Source organism: Mobula birostris, chromosome 6 (assembly GCF_030028105.1).
Source record: "Mobula birostris isolate sMobBir1 chromosome 6, sMobBir1.hap1, whole genome shotgun sequence".
Classification (NCBI taxonomy): Eukaryota; Metazoa; Chordata; class Chondrichthyes; order Myliobatiformes; family Myliobatidae; genus Mobula; species Mobula birostris.
Window position 1 is genome coordinate 167,211,365 of NC_092375.1, and position 12,902 is coordinate 167,224,266.

Below are 12,902 nucleotides of genomic sequence, written 5' to 3' on the forward strand. Positions count from 1 at the left end.
TTCTGAGGGACAGGATCTACTAATATTTGCATAGACAAGCCCTGACAAGGAATGTGCAGAATGGTTTTGTGCACTGGAAATCATGTCTAACAGATCAGTTAAGGTGTCTTGAAAAGGTAACCAAAAGGATATGTGAAGGCAGGGCAGAAGGTGTTGTCTATAAATTTAAGATTTATTTATCACACGTGCAGCAAAATGTGTTGCTTTCGTCAAATCAAGGCGAGGATTGTGCCGGGCAGCCTGAAAGTGTTGCCACACTTCAGGTGCCAACGTAGCGTGCCCACAGCACAATAAGTCGAACCGTACATCTTTGGAATGTGGGAGGAAACCGGAGCACCCAGAGGAAATCCATGGGGTCATGGGGAGGACATAAGAACGCCTTGCAAGCGGTAGCGGGAATTGAATCCTGACCTTAGAGCAGGCGCTATAATATTGTTACGGTAACCACTACGTTACTGTGGCACCCCTGGATTTTACCAAGGCATGGCAGGCTGCTCTGGTAGGTCTAGCTAACTGGATTTATAATTGGCTGGATGGCAGGATGCAGAGAATAACGGACCGTAACTAGGGGTGGGCCACAAGGGTCAGTGCTGGCATCTTCGTTGTTTGTTATGTATAGAACTGATTTGGATAAGAGTGTTTGAAGCATGGTTAGTAACTTAGCAGATAATAATAAAATGAGTGTAGACAGTAAAAAAAATTATCAATAATTACTGAGTGATCTTTATCAGCTAGTTATGTGGCTCTGGATACCGTGACAGACTTGAACTTGTGTCTCCAGGCTGATTACTGAGCTAGTGTCATAATCATCAGGCTCTCTCACATCAGACTGAACCATGGTCCGTCCCCAGCTTGGTGATAAATCACTGAATGAAATATATGCCAGGTCACAAGGTTAAAAATTGTGGAATACAAATCTACTTGAAACATTACACAGTAATCTTGTGGATGTTCAGTCTTGAATTGCCAGATCTTCTGTGAACTTAGCTCAGTTGTTAACACAGCAGTGTCATACAACTTGGAGGTGTCTTCGATGTGAAATCAAAATTCATCTCCCCAAGGTCTGGCTGATGGGGACACCTAATACACTCACGGGCAAATACAAGCTCAAGTGCTTGGTTAGATTATGAGAACACTCAGTCCTCTTTTATTGTCATTTAGAAATGCGTACATGCATTAAGAAATGATACAATGTTTCTCCGGAGTGATATCACAGAAAACAAGACAGACCAAAGACTAAAACTGACAGAACCGCATAATTATAACATATAGTTACAGCAATGCAAAGCAATAACATAATTTGATAAAGAGCAGACCATGGGCACAGTAAAAAAAAAGTCTCAAAGTCCTGAGCCGATTGACTCCCGAGTCCCTGATAGCAGGCAGCAAAAGGGAGAAACTCCCTGCCATAAACCTCCAGGCACCGTCAACTTGCCGATGCCTTGGAAGCAGCCGACCCCAGCCGACACTGAGTCTATCCGTCTGAAAACTCTGAGCTTCCAACCAGCCTCTCCAATACAGCTTCCCGAATGCCATCCTCTGCCGAGCGCCTTTGATCTCTCCCCAGCTGCTGAAACACGCAAAGCTGAGAATTTCGGGACCTTCAGCTCCGGAGATTCCAGTTACCACACAGTAGCGGTGGCAGTGAAGCGGGCATTTCGGAAGTTTCTCCAGATGTTCCTTCGTACTCTCACGTCTGTCTCCATCAAATCAGAATTGTGCACGGTCCCCTACTTGACAGATAACAGGTATTCATCACCGAAGTGTCCGTGTGCGCTGTCGTCACGCCGCCATCTTCTCCCCCCTCCCAGGAGTCTCTTAACAACTAGCACAGGCCCAAGCAACTGCATCCTTCAGTGCTTATCAAGCTGCTTTTGGTGTTATGCATCTAGATTATGTTCTGTCTGTATGCTTCTCATAATTTGTTCCAGGTGTTTTTCAGAATTGAAAAGTAACAATTCATAAGCTGAGCAAAGTGATAATTAGCAGGATGTTTGCTTTCTGATTTATGCTCACTTTATAGGGTCCAGAGTCAGTGTTAACTTCCACAGCCAGAGCTTACCATAATGTTGCTATCTCTAGTGGGTCTGTCATGTGTTGGAACAGCATCCTAGCACATTTCCACTTAAGGACACATGATACTCCAATTGAATGTGTGGGGAGGGGTGGTTTTTGTATACCTACCGTAAAAAATGCCCAATAACCATAGCAGGCATTCTGGAGTCGGAACTTATATGAGTATCATGCATCTACTCGAGATATGAAATGTTCCCTCTTGGTAATATGACATTGTTATTACTTGATGCTCACTGAATTCACTACTATATACAATAACCATGTGATGTAGATAATACTAGAACTTGAGCCAAAAAAGCTCATTCGGAAGGCTTTAGCCTGAAGATCTAAAAGCCCATGGTTCAGCCACGGATTTTGACATGACACATTAGTTGTGAAATGCAGGGGTGCAGCAGGTTGAACTGCTGCCTTGATTCCAGGGACACAAATCTAACCCAGCTCTTTCTGTCTGGAATTTGCATATCCTCTCTGTGACTGGGTGGAAAGTTTCCTCCTGCATCCCAAACTAAATGCTTGTTGGCTGGTTACTAGTTGTTTTGTTTTTCTGTACGTAGGTGGTAGGGAAGTCAGAGTAGGGATATGCATATGTGAGAGATATTTAATTACAGGGAAACAATGAGGGGAATGATATTCATCGGACTCTTTGCGAAACTGGAATAGACTCAGTGGGCTGAATGGGTGCTTCCTATGAAAGAGAAGATAAATAGTATGAACAAATCCAAGATTTGGTCTGGGACGTTAGCCAAAAAGTATGATCCTGGAAAAATGACTGTAAATGAGCTACAGCCTTGACAGTCTGTGGGACAGATTTCTCAATTCACATTCGTTCAGCAGATGTTTATGAAGTAGGCTGACCTGGGACAGATTTTGCCGTTTCCAAATCTACTGTGCAGGTCAGTGGTGGGTGATCCTTTGGTTTTATTCATAATTTGTTTACACTGAACAGTTATCTAATGGCAGATTTCCCACGCAGAAGGGTTTTATTGAACCAGATGGGTTTTAACCACAACCAGTTGTTTCGTGGTCACCATTAAAATAACTTTATGAAAACTGTAATTTGTGGGATTTTATTCCTTAGCTCTGCAGAGGGATTTGAGCATGCTTCTGTACTGTTGGTCCTGGCTTTTGGATTAAAAATGCGGTAACTCTATCACCGTTCTACTGTTCTCACTTAACATGCAGTTACCCAGTAGTTAAACCTGGTGGATTTGTTCACTGTTTCACAGAAGCTGACTAGTCACAGACGATAATGTTGCATTGTCTCATCTGGTTGGTGCTTCATGAGGTGGTGCATCACCCTGTAAGACATTGGAGTATCATGTCACCCACTTTCACCATCTGACTCAATTAACTTTCATAGCTAATCCCCTTGAGGGAGGGAAGAAACAATCAGCTGTCTGCCTCTCCATAATTAAATTGAGCCCCTGTTCTCAACAATGGAGTGACAGAGAACGTCACAGCTCAAATTGTTCTGTCTGAGATGAAGCACAAAACAACGTAACATCAAAACAGAAAATGTCATTCCACATTTAGTTTATACTAATATTACAAATTTTGGAAAACTTCAAATTTCAAATGGTATATTTTTGAGAACAAACACACGACTTTCATTTACATCCCCACATTAAATTGTTTATCACATCATCACAATTTCTTTATTGCTTCCACCTAGTAATCAGAAATCTAGTTTCTCAACCCTGAAGGTGTCTACCAAGTCAATAGAAATGACCATAAGCTATGTTGTTAAGTGATGTGATTTTTCCCAATTTGATCATTTAATTGTATATTTAAAACTAAATATGAGCATGGGAGATTTTCTTTACTCTAAAAAAAGTAGCATTGTCGCCAGTGATTATATAAAAGATAAATTTGTGTTGATACACATCCTGTATTCTAGTGAAAGAATAGCACACTTAAAAAGGTTTGACACTTAAGTCCCATTCGTTCAATTAATAATGCTCACTAAAAACTAATTGTTACTTTGTTATGATTATGGAAAAACTAATGCAAAATAAAGATAACTTGCACACTGATATCTTAAGCACATAAACAGCAACAGAATGTAAAAGCATTGTAGTATTTGAGAAATTTTGGAATATTTTGAATTTAACATCTCCTGATCTAAGACTATAAAATCTGGTAAATTTTGTAAATGTTATCTTTTACTGGCTTTTTATAATTATGTAGTTAACAATGTGGCTTCACAAATGCCAGACTTCAGCAGAAAATGAGCAGTTTAGTTTACCAAATCAAACCAGAAAGATATAAGCAAATTTTAGTTATAACATGCTGACAATTAAGACAGTTTTGGATGTACCTTCTTTTGCAAATTGAAACACTAATAACATGCTTTCTAAAATCTGTTTTAAGGAAGCATGTATACAGTTCCACTGTAGTCTGATAATTTAAGACATTGAGCTGAAAGTAAAGTGTAATCGGGCCTTTCCCTCTATATATGCTGCCTGACTCTTTAAGTTGCTTTAGATTCCAGCACGTGCAGTCTCTTGTATTTCAGTTTTACTACTCCACTGTGAAGACTCTTCAAAGTATGCCCACTTTGAAGAAAACTTCATTTTCTCTTTGATGAGAGTTCTGTGAGACCCTCTCTCACTCCTTCCACTCTGTGACTGGCTGGCCCACTGAGTTCCTCCAGCATTTTGTGTGTGTTGCTTTCTCTTTACCTACTAGTGATGAAAACCTTCTGTACAAAGCAGATCTAGATGGAACCTGGCAAATGGGCGCAGAATACTTCCTTCCCTGCCTCACATCGATCAATTTATTCTTATTTGTTATTTATTGTGGCTAATATTTTTCTGCACTATTTGGTTGTGAGGTGCCTTTCATGGACTCATACAGGAATATTACCTCACACAGTTAAACTTGAGACTGACTGGAAAATAGTAGTAATACTCATAACCATATAACCAGTTCCATTCATGAGTTACTTGGCCAAACAGGACTTTTTAGATTTTGTGCCAGTGGAGTCCAGTTGGAATCTATTGGCGTGGAGCAGATTCATGCAGATCTCCCCAGCTGTTGGGAAGGACAAGCCTATGCTCTGTCATGTCTGGGGTAAGAATAGGCACGTTTAAATAATTTGAACAAGTGGCTGCAGATAAAAGGATGAACAGACCTTCTTATTTGATTTGTGAGTAAGTTTAAATGTCTAAGTGTCTTTAGTACTTCAATTTTTAATTATAATGCTTTTAATATTAATTTTTTAATGGTTTGAGATATTTTGAATGCCAAAGATATGCACAACTACTCGAAATCAGTTACAGCCAGTAAACAGAGCTGGGGCTTCGCCAGTTGTCAAAGATATTTTGTGTGCTAGAGAGGAGCAGCTGGGAGCTGCTTTCCCCATGGAGGACTACGCAAGAGCACTCTGCAAGAAGCTGTCTTGTCAAAGGGCAGGCAGCCAGCAGTCACATGGTCAATGCACAATCTCCTTACATAAAATATTTCGATAGAACTACTGATGGTCAATACACCACACAGCAAAATGAATAAACTGCTTACTGGAAATATTATATTCTGCCAGCGGCAGAAGCTGAAAATAGCAAATCTCTGCCAGAATGGCAGGGTCAAGAGGAGTCCAAATGCTGCCCTAAAATGGCCCAGTGTCAAGTAATAAGTTTCAAGCAACTGGAGCAACATACTAACTGGTATAGTGAGACATGACCACAGTCTGCTTCATGTGAACTTCCCACCAAGAGAACTAAGAAATGTGTTATCTGTAGAAGCTTGCAGTGTTGGCGGAGCTGCTGCCCAGGACTAACATGGAGTGGACTTAATCTTCATTGCCTGACCTCGGAGACCCTGATGAATAGAAGTCTTTAACAGCAAAGGACAGTAGTGTTCAACAAAATATACTTGGACTTTATTTGCATTTTCAAAGGCATGAGGGTAAATTTAAAGAAGCACAGCCATTTCTCCAAGCTTTCTGTATAAAGTATGTTATCCAGGTCCTGACTAAATAAAAGATTATAAATGGAAGAAAACTTCACACCTTTAAAAACTCTGGGGAAGCTCTCAGAGGCACTGGAAACACTGTGATAAAGGAGCTTTCAAAGACTCAGGAAATGATTAAGAACACAGTTTTAAGAACAGTCTAATTCTATTGGCACACATTTATTATTTCAGAAGTGCACTCAAATAATGTGCTATAGTGAAAATCCTACATATTGATGCCTGAGGTCAATTATCCATCTGGTAGTAATTTTAATGCTGATCCAAAACCATGTGGTTTAAGTAAGTTTCTGAATAAAAATGGAGTTTATTACTGTAAAGTTGGTTCACAAATCATGGTTTAGTACTGGTGGGGGGGAACGTGGGCTCAAAATTTTACCAGCAATGTATTGTGGCAGAATGGCATGTACTGGGGAATTAGAAGTGGTAACTGGATCCAATTTTATTTTGGTAGGCTTGGTTCCAAAGCATACAACATTGGTTAGCTTAATACTGCTAATGAAATTAAATTCAGGATTTTTTTCATGCAACTTGAGATGGTTTTATTCCCTTGTATCAATACATTAATTATTGCTTCCCATGGAACACTCATTAATAGATTTCCAGAATGAGGATAGGGGTAGCGTCAGAATTCCAGAAGGCATTGATCATATTAAGATTCCACATAAGGATTTACTAGCATCGAGTGAAAGTACATTGTAAAATAAGGTGAAGGTACATAGAATTGAAGATAACCATGTGACATGGGTAGTTGGGCAGCAGGAGAATGAAAATGAGAGATAGAGGGAGCCTACTTTAACTTGCATAGTTTGGCCCAGAGATTCCTGCTGGTGTTTTCAAACGTTCACTGCAACCACAGCATAATATATGCATTATTATTGATTTCGCTGCTGCACTGGATATTGCACTGTCCCTCAGACATTATTTGTCACTGTGTCCATGTGGTGCCCAGTCCAGCTGGTGGTATTCTCCGTAAATGTACTGGAAATTCAGCAGTCCAATCCCAGGTCTGCTCAGACCTGCCTTCCAGACTCTGTCCATTTCAGTGAGGATTCTTGGCTTGAAGATTAAGAAGTTAAAGGTAAGTAATTGTTTTAAACTTTTTTTTCCTGTTAATTCATCTGCCTAATTGTTTTTAGCCATTTTAGTATTTTAATCAATTTCATTGTACTGCTTTTAACTGGTATTGTTTTAATTAGCTTCATTTTTAATATGTTAATCTTTATTTACATCAGCATTAATAGGTTTTGAATGCCCAAGACATTTAAAATATGTTCACATTGACGAGAGGTTTGGACAGAATCCGTGGCTCTGACCTAGCTGAGTCCAGGCCAGCCCAGACTTGCCTCAGCAGGTTGAGGGGTTCAGGGAGTGGGGTTCTGCTTGATGCCAGGTCACTGCCAGGGCTCCACTGGCCTTCTTGAATTTGGAGGATCCACAATATCAGTCCTTAGCAGTGGGAGGAGGCGTGCAGGGGAAGTGGACTATTTCCAGAGAGATCTGGCTGATAGATATTTTCTAAACAAAAGTATACCTCCCAAGTTTCTCAGAAATCTAAATAAAGCTTGATTTTCATATAATGCATTTATTTCATAAAATTCTGAATTCTCCTCCCTCAAACACATTCATTGAAGCTAGTGTGATATGTCAGTATTACAGTGGAGTAAAGGGAATTACAGAGGCATGAGAGAGGAGTTGGCTAGAATTGACTGGAAAAGAACACTGGCAAGGGATGATGAGTGAGTAGCAATGGCTGGTATCTCTGGAAGCAATTCGGAAGGCACAGGATACATATATCAATAAGAGGAAGAGGTATTCTAAAGGAAAGATGACACAACCGTGGCTAACAAGAGAAGTCAAAGCCAACATAAAAGCCAAAGAGAGGGCATATAATAGGGCAAATATTAGTGGGAAGTTAGAGGGTTGGGAAGTTTTTAAAAACCAACAGAAGGCAACTGAAAAAGTAATTAAGAATGTAAAGATGGAATATGAAATAATTATACAAAATAATAATACAAAATATGAAAGTTAATATTAAAAAGGATACCAAACGTTTTTTCAGATACATACGGTATAGAAGCGAGGCAAGCGTGGATATCAGACCACTGGAAAACGATGCTGGAGAAGTAGTAATGGGGGACAAGGAAATTGTGGACAAAGTGAATAAGTACTTTGCATCAGTCCTCTCCGTGGAAGACACCAGCAGGATGGTGGAAGCTCTAGGTGTCAGGGGTTATGAAGTGTGTGAAGTTACCATTAGTAGAGAGAATGCTCCTGGGAAACTGAAAAGTCTGAAGGTAGATAAGTCACCTGGACCAGATAGTAAACATCCCAGGGTTCAGAAAGAGATGGCTGAAGAGATTGTGAAGGCATAAGTAATGATCTTCTGGAATGGTTCTCTAAGCCTGGAAAATTGCAAATATCACCTCTTCAAGAAGGGAGAGAGGCAGAAGAAAGGAAACTAGAACACAGTTCTTCTGATCTCAGTGGTTGGGAAGATGTTGGGGTTGATTATTGAAGATGAAGCCTCAGGGTACATGGAGGCACATGATAAAATAGGCTGTAGTCAGCATGGTTTCCTCAAGGGAAATTTTTACCTGACAAATCTGTTGGAATTTTTGAAGAAATAGCAAGTAAGATAGACAAAGGAAAATTGGTTGATTTTGTGTACTTGGATTTTCAGAAGGCCAGACATGAGGCTTCTTAACAAGCTAGCTGCCCATGAATATAAAGGAAGCCTTTTCTGGTTGGCTGTCAGTGACTAGGGGTGTGCCACAGGGGTCTGTGTTGGGTCCAATTCTTTTTACGTTATACAAGCCATTAAACTTTAAAATTCACATGTCTGTACATTGCAATGCAGTCATAATGCAAGGATTTTTACTGCCTCGTTGTGGGATGGATGTAAGATTTAAATAAATTCTATTCTATTCTATGTCAATGATTTGGATGATGGAATTGATGGCTTTGTTGCAAATTTTGCAGCTGATACAAAGATAGGTGGAGGGACAGGTAGTTTTGAGAAAGTAGAGTGGCTACAGAAGGACTAGACAGATTGGGAGAATGGACAAAGTTGTGGCAGATGGAATACGGTGTTGGGAAGTGTATGGTCATTCACTTTGGTAGAAGAAATGAAAGGGTTGACTATTTTCTAAATGGAGGGAAAATACAAAAAAACAGAGTTGCAAAGGGACTTGGGAGTCCTTGTGCAGGATTTCCCGAAGGTTAATTTTCAGGTTGAGTCTGTGGTGAAGAAGGTAAATGCAATGTTAGCATTCATTTCAAAACCAAAGATGTAATGTTGAGACTTTATAAAGCACTGTTGAGGCCTCACTTGGGGTATTGTGAGCAGGTTTGGGCCCCATAACTTAGAAAGAATGTACTGAAATTGTAGAGAACTTAAAGGAGGTTCACAAAAATTATTCCAGGATTCAATGGCTTGTCATACGAAGAGCGTTTGATGGCTCTGGGCCTGTATTCACTAGAATTCAGAAGAATGAGGGGTGATCTCATGGAAACTTATCGAATGGTGTAAGGCCTTGATGTGGAGAGGATGTTTCCTATGGTAGGAGAGTCTAAGACCAGAGGACACAACCTCAGAATAGGGGGGTGTCCTTTTAAGACAAAGATGAGGATTAATTTCTTTAGCCAGAGAGCGGTGAATCTGTGGAATTCTTTGTCACAGGCAGCTGTGGAGCTCAAATCTTTATGTATATTTAAGGCAGGTTCTTGACTGGTCAGGGCATGAAGGGATATGGGGAGAAGGAAGGAGATTGGATCAGCCAAAATGAAATGGCAGATCAGACATGATAAGCCAAATGGCTTAATTCTGCTCCTATACCTTATGGCCTTATTTTTTTTAATTGATCTACCAGCCTTCCAGTCCAGTCTCATTTTTTTTTCTAGCCTTTAAATCTATCTTGCTGGGTATAATTTCATGTTTCTGTTTTTTCGATTTGCCATTATTTTTCATTTTTCTATCACCAAAACTCAATGAGGGAAAACCAAGAGTTATTCAGGTTTGAAATAGCTTACTAGTTATAACTGGAAGATACCAGTAACTTGCCAGAAATTCAAGAGAGTCAGGGGGCGGAGGTGAGTGTTGTGGCCATTTTTAAGGAGAAGATGCTGAGGAAGCTGAAAGGTCTAAAGATGGATAAATCATCTTGCTCAGATGGACTGCACAACAGGGTTCCGAAAGAGGCAGCTGAAGTGATTGTGGCGGCATTAGTAGTGATCTTCCAGGAATCATTGGAGTCAGGGAGCACCCCAGAGGACCGGCCAATTCCACATGCCATATCCCTGATTAAGAATGGAGAGAGGAAACAGATAGGAAACTATAAGCTGGATAGACTGACCTCAGTGGTTGGTAAGATTTCAGAGTCACCTGTTAAGGATAAAAGCCACCTGGTGGTGTAGTGGCATCAGCACCAGACTTCAAGGTAAATAGTCCCGAGTTCAAATCTGGCCAGCTCCTTGCATTCTCTTCATCTGTGCTAGGTTGAGCGTTGAGCTGGCAACTTGGACTTGTAAAAACCAGTCAAATGCTGCTCAAATGGCAAAAATGCCACCCATTGCGCCACAGGGCGCGGAATGGAACAATTAAGGATGAAACGTCCAAGTATGGAAGTATATGATTAAATATTGTGAAGTCAGTGGGGTTTGGTAAAGGGGCGGTTTTGCCTGACAAATCTGTAAAGTTCTTTGAGGAGGTATCGAGCAGCTTAGATAAAGCAGACTCAGTGGATGGTATTTAGAAAGCATTTGATAAAGTGCTAAGCAAAATAGTGGTGTAAGAAGCAAGGTAATAGCATGGACAGAAGGTTGGTCTATTGGCATAGGAGAAAAATGAATAAATGGGTCCTTTTCAGAACTAGTGGATTTCTGCGGGGGTCAGTATTGGGACTGCAACTGTTCACTTTGTACGTTAACGATCTGAATGAAGGAAGTGACGACATTGTGGCCATGTTCGCAGATGATACCAAGATGAATAGAGGAACAAGTAGCTTTGGAGAGACAGGGCATCCCCAAAAGGGACTTCAACAGGTTGGGAGAGTGGGCAAAGAAATGGCAAATGGAATACAACGTAGCGGATACACTTTGGTAGGAAGAATAAAGGTAAAGGCTAAATTCTAAAAAGGGAGAAAATTCAGAAATTGGAGGCTTAATTCAGAATTTCCTTGAGGTTACCCTGCAGACTGAGTCAGTAGTAAAGAAGAAAAATGCAATGTTAGCATTCATTTCAAAATGACTAGAAAATAAAAGCAAGGAAATACCACTGATGGCCTGTAAGGCATTGGTCGGATTGCATTTGGAATATTGTGAGCATTTTAATAGATATAGATAGATAAATGGACATACTTTATTGATCCTGAGGGAAATTGGGTTTCGTTACAGTTGCACCAACCAAGAATAGAATATAAATATAGCAATATAAAACCATAAATAATTAAATAATAATATGTAAGTTATGCCAGATGGAATAAGTCCAGGACCAGCCTATTGGCTCAGGGTGTCTGACCCTCCAAGGGAGGAGTTGTAAAGTTTGATGGCCACAGGCAGGAATGACTTCCTATGATGCTCAGTGTTGCATCTCGGTGGAATGAGTCTCTGGCTGAATGTACTCCTGTGCCCAACCAGTACATTATGTACCTTATGTACATTATGTACATTTTGGACCCCATAATCAAGGGAAGATGTGTTAGTCCTGGAGAAGTTCCAGACGAGATCCACAAGAATGATTCCAGAAATTAAAGGCTTCATCTACGAAAAGCATCTGATGTCTCTGGGCTAGTACAGAGGATGAGGGGGCAATCTCATTGAAACTTACCAGATATTGAAAGCCCTGAATTTTTTGGATGTGGGGAGGATATTCCCACTAGTAGGAGTATCTAGCATTTGAGGGCACAGTCTCAGAATAAAGGGACATCCCTATAAAACTGTCTCTTTGTGGACTTCAGTTTAGAATACTGTTTGCTTGTGCTTACTGTTTGCATGATTTGTTTTTATCTCTGCGTATTGGGTGCTTGACAGTTTTTTAAAAATGGGCTCTTTTTTGATGGACATAATGTGTTTTTATTCTCTGAATGCTGGGTGTTCGACAGTCTTCTTAATTTTATATGGGTTCTTCTAGGCTTCTTTGTTTCATGGCTGCCTGTAAAGAGACAGATCTCAAGGTTGAAAAATGCATACATATTTTGATAATCAATGTACTTTGAACATTGAATTTCTTCATCCAGAGGGTGGTGAATCTGTGAATTTCATTACCACAGAGTGCTATGGAAGTCAAGGAACTGGGTATATTTAAGACAGAAATTGATAGGATTTTGATTAGTAAGGGAGTTAAGGATTATGGAGAAGGCAGGAAAATAAGGTTGAAAAAAATGAATGATGGAGCATACTCGATGAATGGTGAATGGCCTAATTCTCCTCCTATAACCTATGGTCTTATTAAATCTATAGTTCCATCCTTCCAGAAATAATGTGATGGCTTTATTAGTCTTCAATGCTGCTTTTAATGATTAACATATCTATTGCTCTCTATTCATTTGGCCAATTTAGACATTTACTTCCCATGGAGTGTGTGGTTAGATTAGAATTCATACTTGCCTGTATATGGGGTTTATTTTCCAGTGAGACTGACACCAGACCACAGCTGTGAGGTGCTGCGTGGCAGATGGCCTTGGAGCCATGAGAGATCTCTCACGTACTTCCCATACAGTGCATCAGTGCTTGATGCAAGAGGAGTGTGGTCTCCTGTACACCTGCCACTATAGTGTGGAAGACGTTTTGCACACTAGCAGTCCTGCCTATGATATTCTGAAATCAGTATTTCCCAGCCCTTCCTCTTCCTCATATTC

At 40.3% G+C, this 12,902-nt stretch overlaps 1 long non-coding RNA gene across 1 annotated transcript in view; it reads left to right on the top strand.

Moving 5' to 3' along the window:
• Positions 1-2,907: 2,907 nt before the first annotated feature.
• LOC140198640 (uncharacterized) overlaps positions 2,908-12,902 on the top strand; it is a 44,763-nt gene continuing 34,768 nt past the window's right edge. The window contains exon 1 of the long non-coding RNA XR_011886231.1: positions 2,908-2,976. This is a non-coding gene — a long non-coding RNA (uncharacterized lncRNA). The remainder of the gene's footprint in view (positions 2,977-12,902) is intronic.